The sequence below is a fragment of the Myotis davidii genome, unplaced genomic scaffold (genome assembly GCF_000327345.1).
Source record: "Myotis davidii unplaced genomic scaffold, ASM32734v1 scaffold362, whole genome shotgun sequence".
Classification (NCBI taxonomy): domain Eukaryota; kingdom Metazoa; phylum Chordata; class Mammalia; order Chiroptera; family Vespertilionidae; genus Myotis; species Myotis davidii.
Window position 1 is genome coordinate 3,384,933 of NW_006297152.1, and position 9,778 is coordinate 3,394,710.

Sequence of the window (9,778 nt, forward strand, 5' to 3'; positions counted from 1 at the left end):
ATTTTTTAATGTATACATGTACACTGATAGTCCGAGAGAAAACTTTATGACTCCGTTTGATATTATCAGTGGGACTTTTGCTGCTGCATCACCAATGACAGAGATTTTACATCAGGTTTATATTTCACGACCTTCAGAGTTAGGCACGAGCTACTTTCATCCGTCAGGCTACTCCTATTACGAGACTTAACAAAATTCATCACTGAGAACAAAGATTCACAATTGTAAATGGAAGATTATAAGAGAGGGTTTCGCATGCCAGCAAAAGTTACTGGCGTGCCATGTTTGACACGCGTGCCTGCCTTATATCACTGCCTTATACCACTGAAAATGCAAATACCAACAGAGTCTACCGTTTTGGCATGAGCATAATCTACTGAAAAATTTGTAGTGAGGCAGTTCACACACACACACACACACACACATAATTAGATTAAGAAAAAAAGGTTGGCCGAAACCGGTTTGGCTCAGTGGATGGAGCGTCGGCCTGCGGACTGGGGGGTCCCGGGTTCGATTCCGGTCAAGGGCATGTACCTGGGTTGCGGGTACATCCCCGGTGGGGGATGTGCAGGAGGCAGCTGATCGGTGTTTCTCTCTCATTGATGTTTCTGACTCTCTGTCTTTCTCCCTTCCTCTCTGTAAAGGATCAATAAAATATATTTAAAAAAGAAAAAAAGGTTGAAAGCTGACGCCTTCATTCTAACAGCAACTGGAATAACCCTTTTAATAAGCAGCCAAATTATTTCCAAAGATATAAATTCATATTCATATTCTTTCGCCGAGTTATCCCAGTACTAGGAATAATCTATCATCTATCCACCCATCCATCCATCCATCCATCCATCCATCCTTCTATCTACATATATAATAGCCTAAGTGACCATCCAACCGGTAGCTATGATGTGCACTGACCGCCGGGAGCTGTTGAGCTGCAGTGACTTGGCAGCTGTGGTTCTCGCATGAGGCAACGGAACCACAGAGGAGGGAGCCTGATTCTGGGGGTGCGTCACCCAAGAACTGCCCTCTCACAATCCGGGACTCCTCGGGGGATGTCGGGAGAGCCAGTTCCTGCCCAATCCCTGCAGGCCAGGCTGAGAGGCCTCTACTGTTATTAATAATAGGTAACTTTTGCCCAGCTGATGTGGCTCAGTGGTTGAATGTCCACCCAGGAACAGGAGATCACAGTTCAATTCCCAATCAGGGCACATGCCAGGGTTGCGGGCTCAATTGCCAGTAATGGACATGCAGGAGGCAGCTGATCAACGATCCTCTCTCACCACTGATGTTTCTCTCTCTTTCCTTCCTCTCTGAAATTTTGGTTAAGCCTAATAACCCTATGAAGTAGGTACTAGAATTGCTCTCATTTAATAAATAAGGAATCAAGCCAAAATATAAATAAATAAACGAATAAATAAGCAACTTGCTTCAAGGTCTCATAGTAAAGGTCAGAGGCAAAACTCAAACGCAGGTCTGTTTGACTAAGAAGGCCATGCCCTTACCCACTGCACCAAACATACAATTATTATTACTACTACAATAATAATGCCATTAGCATAGAGACATTTGCTGCAAATCAACATGACATTGCTTCAATCATTAAAAGTAGTAATTATTAATACCATATCCAATGACTAGTAATACTTATAAGGTAAAGTGATGAGAGAAGCCACTGATCTGCATCTATGCTACAATTACAGCTATGAAAAAGTTATGTTCTAGAAGGTAAAAATTGTTTGGAGTTTGTGGGGAGGCAGGGTTCCCTCCATTTTTCAATTATTATTATTAATATTACTACGATATTACAATAAGCACAGATTTTAACAGTTTTAAGACAACAATAGATAAGAACAGAAGAGTGAAGAATGTGTTTCTAGTGTCCCTCTGTTACATGGGGTAGATTTTCTCTTATAAAAAAGAAAAACAACTACTATGGGGAATAGTTGCAGTAAAACTGGGATTCAATTCCAAAAGGTAAACTAATTTAATCTTTTTTTTCTTTTCTCTGCAGGACTTTCTTGTCGCCTGGTTTCTGCAACTCAGATCAAAAGTTTAAAACTGGAAAAGCAGCTTCTGCAATTTCAAAAGCCAGGGTCTTAAAAGAAGCATGAAATTGAAAACAAAAACTTTAAGGAAAGAAAGAAATCTTACAGCTCTGATAAACCTAAAGATTAGCATAATTTTAGGTTCATGAAAGCTGCAAAAATTTGGCATAGCTCATATATACTAGAAATCAACATGACTTTGGTGAGTCAATATATATAAACCTCTTTATCTATAAAAAGAGCATGTTTTAGGCGATATATATTTTTTAAATATACGTATATTAATTGCTAATAATACCTGCCCTTATGGACATCCATATCTTATTAGCAATGAAACTATAGTTAAATATACACACATATTTTATAACAAAAGCAACGAAATGAAAACAAATGGAATCAAACTAAAAAGCTTTTACACAGCAAAGGAAACCATCAACAAAAAGAAAAGGCAACCTACTGAATGAATTAAATAACTGTAAATCATATATATAACAAGGGGCTAATATCCAAAATATGTAAAGAACTCATACAACTCAACAGAAAAAAAATCTGATTTAAAAATGGGCAGAAGATTTGCACAGATATTTTCCAAAGACATACAGATGGCCAACAAGTATATAAAAAGATGCTGAAATCATCATGGAAATGCAAATCAAACCACAATGAGATACCACCTCAAACCTGTTGGGGGAGGGAATATTACACTATAACCAGACTTGGGAAAAGTAGGATTAAAGAACATCCACTACTCCCATACATCATTTTCACCCCAACAACTTTCTTTTCCTTCCTTCCTTCCATCTTTCCTTCCTTCCTTCAATATATTTTTATTGATTTCAGAGAGGGAGAAGGAGAAAGAGATAAAAACATCAGGGATGAGAATCACTGATCGGTTGCCTCTTGCATGCCCCCTACTGGGGATCGAACCCGCAACCCAGGTATGTGCCCTTGACAAGAATCGAACCCGGGACCATTTGGTCTGCAGGGCAACACTCTATCCACTGAGCCAAATGAGCTAGGGCCCAACAACTTTCTTTTAAATATTAAAAATAAAAAACTTGGAAATAGACACAAAACTAGCCCCAGGATCCATGTCATAAATCAATCAGTCTGTCTCTCTTCACATACAGCCCTTATAATGTGCTTTGCTCTTTACAAAACCTCTTTACCTACATCACCTCTTATGTCTTTACAAATAACCCGTAAGGTAAGCAAAGGTATTTATTTTTCCTATAAAAACACTTTATTTTCTGTTACATAAACAGCTTTCTCAGGTAATGTTACTAGAACCACCTGTTTATGGGGTTTTATAGTTTGGGGTATATTTTTTTAAGTAAGCCTATCTCTGTTATACAGAATTGTAATATAAAAATGATTTATAGGCTACAGTTGTCAGAAAGCAGTTAGACTAACCCTGCTCAAGAAACTTTCCTATTTAAGTCTATAATATGGAATGAAAATAGTTACATGATTTTAAAAATCTTCCGATTATCAAGGGAATGTTTACTGTCCTCCAGAGAGAGCCACAAGAATTTTTCATAATCTCTTTTGGTTTCATCCAGGATGACTTGGCAGAGAGAGATTACCATATAACTTCTGATAGCATGTTTTGGTATCATTCATGTCAATTTCAGAACCAGAAAGCATAATCCTGACCAATGTCTCATGACATGTTCCCACATCCTTCATGGCTTGATGAAGCTACTCAGCAAAGAACACCGGATGGTTTCTGACATATTTCCAAATAGTTGTAAAGCAATTCTTTTTAAAAAAAATGTTTTTATTGATTTTTAGAGCAAGAGGAAAGGAGAGGGGGAGAGAGAAAAAGTAACCATCAGTTGCCTCACATATACATCCAGACCAGGGATTAAACTGGCAACCCAGGCATGTGTCCCGAGTGGAAATTGAACCAGCGACCTTTAGGTGCACAAGACAACACTCAACCAACTGAGCCACACTAGCCAGAGCTGTAAAGCAATTCTTGACATCATCTTTCATCTCCAGTTCCAGAACTTGGTTCATGTCATACTTACTGTATTTGGTGTACTTCCGAAACACTCTGCAAAGGTGGGGACAGCTTCTGGTGGTAAGAATGGTATTAAACACATTCACATCCATCCCTTTTCTCCTTTCTCCTGCTTCATATAATGCCCTGGCATCTGAATCAACCAAGTCCTCATTTATGTCAAGATCCTCAGCTTAGCCATCCTTAACAAGAGAAAGCAAAGCCTTTAATAATCCCCAGATGCGTCTGAGGCGATGTCTTTTAGCCAGTTCTCTCTTCAATACTTCTCTATAGATTCTGTTAATTTCTGTTAGTTCTTGATGCCAAAATTTCATTCAGTGTCTTTATCAGTTCCAAGACCCTTCATGGCAGCAGGGAGTTCATCAGTATCCAACTGGGCTGGCGTTTCTTAGAGCCAAAGCAACTTCGTTGAGATGACCTGTAAGGGATTTCATCAGAAATTCATCCAGAGGCTTTCCTTTTTCCTGGAGATCTGCTGCTTTGATCTGTGGATGCTGTGCTGTGCGTTGTTTCTTTTAGTTAGAATGTCGATGACGACTGCTTCATCCACCAACTGTGGTGTTGTTTTTCTTTCAACAGAAAACAGAAAAGCCAACATTCTTGCTAGTAGTAGAACCAGACTTAGAAACCAAGTCTCCTACTTTCTACTAGCCTCAACACTACACCTTCTGTAATGTAGTCTCCTACCTTCTACTATACTCAACACTACACCTTCTATAAAATGTTTGGCTAGATTCCAAGACCAACGTCCCAGACTGAATTAGACTCTATATAGTAAATAGTATAAACAGTGAGGTTTAATGCAATTACTGGCATAGAAGCATACATCTTTTTTAAAGTGAAAAATCGATTGGTTTTAAGTTAAATCAGCATAATTTGTGTATGCAGGCGGGAAGCAAGCAGGACACGTCTAAAAAGAAATCAAAATGAAGTATTGCAGTTTGGGCATTTTACAATAGCTAATGGAGGGAGTGGTAATTAATACAGGGAGTAGAAAAAAAGGAGATAAAGAGTGGACAACCAAAAAGAACAATGTAAAAGGAAACTACATGATGTGTCTAATTTTAGGAAATAAAATGAGGGACTTCTGTCTTTTCTTTCCCCCCAGAAATAACTGAGATTTTAGAAGATTAGGCTATAATAAAAGAAGTAGAAGATTTTTGTTAGTCATCAAATGAAATCCCATGCCCTCGTCAGTTTGGCTCAGTAGATAGAGTGTCAGCCTGCAGACTGAAGGGTCCCAGGTTCGATTCAGATCAAGGGCATGTACCTTGGTTGCAGATTTCCCAACCCTGGTCTGGGTTCATGCAGGAGGCAACCAATCCATGTTTCTTACAGTGATGTTTCTATCTCTCTCTCCCTTCCACTCTCTTGAAAAAATCTATGGAAAAATATCCTCAGATGAGGAATAATTAAAAAAAAAAGAAAGAAATCCCTGCCAAAGTTGCTGGCTCTGGAATATAACACGTTAGAAACCCAAAGTTCTATTTCTAAATCAGCTATTGGTATTACACAGTTTAAATTAACTATTTACTCTTTAAATTCTCACATCTGTAAATCAAATAACACTCTACCCAAGCTATTTTTTTATGACTTCGGAAGGAGTAAACAATGTTGCAAAGGTAATGATCAATATTTTAATTCCCATTATCCACTACAAAAATAAATATTCCTTGAATATCTTTTATGTGCATAGTACTTGGCTAGCCTAAAAGTGAAGAGAGACAGTCTTCATAATCCAGATAAATGCAACACAGAGAAATGCCTAACTAATTATGATTATGATTACATGACAAAATTGAGGCATATCAGAAATAGTTTTCATAGGTACCGGGCTGACCAGAAGAGTCAGAAAAAATGAAGTTGGATTTGATCAAGAGACAAAATAAAAAGAGTAGTCATTACGTTTAGCTAGGAAGAGAAGAGGTATGTAGGCTGCTATATCCTTTAGGTTCGCAAAGCACATCACTCATCTGTTACTGCATTTAACACACTGTACAGTCATTTATTTATCATCCCCATTCAGATCGTAAATCCCCCAAGGCCAGAAACCATGTTCATTTTTCTATACATAATCTTTAGCATAGGGACAGCCACACATGATAATCAATAACTGTTTTTTTTGAACAGGCAAGGTAAGGACAGGATTCCCTATTTAAATTACTGTATTTTAACGTACGCTATCTGTGCAGATGTACTCACTGATTCTCAACTTCAAAACCACCATGCTAGCCTCTGATCTATGGTTCGGGAGCTGAGACTGTGCAACTATACTAAGCTACTCTTCTGCCAGGAGCTCCCTGTTAGACTTTGCCAATGGAGGTACTAAACGAAGATTTGAAAGGAAGAGGGTGAAGGGACTTCTTACAATTGCTGACAGCAGCAACTGGTTCCAGCCCCCAAATTCTTTCTGTACTCCCAGAACTAGCCATATCAGCAGCTGAACACTGACCTCCTCAAAAGTTTAGAACCAGGCCCATGGAATCTTTTCTCTGAGCTCTTAGGTTGACTAATGTAATGCTCTCACACCCATCTAACCAACTCCCTATATTAAATCACCACTGTTGAAATTCCTATTGAAGTTTCTGTTTTCTTTACTGGACACCAAATACATTATTAAACACAGTGATTCTAACTGCTCTCCTCTGAGATACCTTCTTGCTATTTCAATGAAGGATAAAGAACGTTTGGAATTATTCCTATAGATAAAAATCTATTCTATAAAGGATAAGTCAAAACCTTTTAAATCTGTGCCAGTTAAGTTGCAGCACAAAAATTATTAACTTCTATACTTTAAACTATTCAAGATGAAAAGAAAAAAAACCCAACAACACAGGAAACAGAGAGGAGATGAGAAATAATTTAAACAATGCAGGTTATTCCAGGTATGCACACCCACTTCTTTTTACTACAGACACCGCCTAGAGAAAATGGGAGATGGTAGACCTGATCTCAGTTCCCACAAGCCTCCCTAGTATGAGCATTATACCATTCTGAATGTGACTGTTATATTTAAAAACTTTTTTTTTTTTGCTGTTCAACATGGCCTCTAAATGCCAGCAAACTACTTCTCTAGTGTTCAACAAAAGAGACAGCACTCTGTTCCAACACTAAAACTGAGCTGAACTTATAGGTATGTTGTTCTCCCTTCTTAGGGGATTTTTAAGCATAATTTTTTACTACATGTGATTTTCATTTTATTGACTTGAGAATTTAACCTCTTCATAATATACAGTTCCACACTTTAGCAGAAACAAAAAGAAATACCTCTCACAGGAATCCACAAGCAACACATCTTTTGAAAACAAATGACAAAAATGCTTTGATATTTTAATGAAATGCTTAATAAGATGACTTCATTAGACAATTTAATCTGAGGTTAATAACAAAAATAATATGTCATTATTGTACTTAAACTGATTTTTTTAAATTATAACAAAATGGAGACATGTAGAAGCAGCACACATGTTGTTAACACACTCTCTAAATGAAATGGGAGAAGGCCAATTCAAGCAACAGGACTCTTTCTAAGAATGTTTAGTAATTTATGTAGGTTCTAAGCATCCAACAAGAGGTATCACTAGGCCCAGGCAAATATCAGTCCACTTCAGCTGCCTACCATCTGTAAGACAAAAGAGAAGTAAAACGAATCTCAAACTTGAAAAACTATAGTCAGTTCCATGGGAGGTCCTCCACATAGCATAAAACTGATTAACAACCACCTCCTACCTATGGACATACGAACACCAGCTTCTATTTCAGTGCCAAGAGTTGCATTAGCACAGTCAGCATATCCATGTAAAATCAACCAAACTGTACTTAAAAGAGACACCTGAGGACCCATGTGACATATTAGGTAGAAAAGGTGAAAAGACTGGAGGTGGGGAACATACAGGATAGATGCACCTTCAGGGAATGAACAGGGTAAATGTTACTGTACCTTTGTACCCAAAATTATATGGGAATCTAAACATTCAATAAGTTACGATAACAGAGATTTCAAAGAAAAAAAAAAAACAACAACCCAGGAAATTAAATAACTGGTGTCTGATGACAATATATGTCTCCCACAGCATGTATAGTAAACAATATTAATTGAAAATCAAGCATTGATCTGTATGTGTGCAGAATATACATAATCTCATGGTATTTTTCTTTTTTAAAAAATTGCAAACTGTAATGCATTGTTTAATTTCTCCAGATTTAATAAATGAGGCGCTACAACATTATGAGGTGCTTTAAGTCATGCTAGAAATGCTGTCATAATTTTAATAAAGTGCTTTTTAATGTTAACTCACTTCTCTTGGCTGGAAAGAATTATGCTTCTTTGCTAATGTATAGAAATGAAACTGTCACTGAAACATCTGGTTATATATTATTCATTAGACATATATCACCTTTATCCAACGACTGCATAATATAAACACAAATCATGAATAAATCAGATTAAGAGATAGACCTGACATCCAAAGATGTTTGCTGACCTGCTCTATATTTCTATCCATACAAACCAGGAACCTAGCTGTCAGAGTGCTCCTCACAGGCACGAGAAAACCAAAAAATTCTCAATGTCTGCATTGTCTGCAGTATGTTAGCGGGTCTAATTTGAAATATTTTTTTATGCAGCACATTGAAGGACCATCAGCATATTTTTCAAATGCTCAAAGGGGACTAGCCTACTCAGGCACTCTTCCTTCATAAAAATCTCCATTTCACTCCCACACCTATTATAATTAACCTCAAAGGTGGACTCCACAGGGGTACCTGAAGGAAATAACTCAAATCCCTAGAAGGGAGAGGCCATATTTGCTTGTGCTACTATCCCTGGAAAATGGAGTCTTACACATAACGACCAATTATTTCGCTAGAAAGTGCGACCAATGTACAAATCAAGATTTTAAAAAGATAACCTGTTGATTGTGACAAAAGCAGAAACTTCGGGGGGAACCAGGAACATAACCGAACCCTGTTGCTGCCACTTAAATTCTTTATAAACCAAAGGATCAAATATTCATCTTAAGAACCAAGATCTAACACCCATCTGAGCTGTTAAAATATTCAACAACCATACCCCAGGGCCAGCGAGGAAGGTTGATCTACCCATCACGCTAAGTGTTTCAGCCCATCCTCCTGGAACTGCCAAAAAGTAGACCCTGTCATGCGAACCCCTCACAGGCCAGTTTCCAGCGCGATTCCCAGTCTAAAGCGGGGACCCCACGTCTAGGTTTGAATTTTTTAAAGTAATAAATAAAGCGTCGTGAGCATTCAAGCAACCAAATGCACGCCTACCCACCCCCCAGCAAAATTTCTTTGCAAAACCTGCCCTGTTCACACATAAAGGCACACAGTCTCCAAAATTTCTGACGGTCATAAAGTAGAGACCCCCCCGCAAAAAAAAACAAACCAAAAGCTTCAAGGAGATAAGCCATTAACTGGGACTATGGCCTTGGCGGGCAAGTAACGGGAATGAACCTCAAAACGGGTGACCGGTTTGCACGAACAGCACCTCTGGGATTAGGGGGGGCGACTGGTGAAGGAGGGAACTTATCCTGACAACCGGGCCGAGGGCTCCCCGACCACACCGGGTCCCCCAGGTCTCTGCGTCAGCGACAGGACTCAAACCCCGAAGCTCCCGGCAGAAACACACCGAGGCCCCCCTCCCCCCAAAGTCTTCGGGGTCGACCTGGGGATTTAGAAGCAGCAGCAGCAG

The 9,778-nt window shown here is 38.7% G+C and overlaps 1 protein-coding gene and 1 pseudogene across 1 annotated transcript in view; both read right to left on the reverse strand.

The window, feature by feature from the left end:
- Window positions 1-9,778, reverse strand: part of RNF2 (ring finger protein 2) — a 37,067-nt gene that overhangs the window by 17,179 nt on the left and 10,110 nt on the right. The gene's annotated exons all lie outside the window — the stretch shown is intronic.
- Window positions 3,401-4,681, reverse strand: LOC107184533 (annotated as a pseudogene).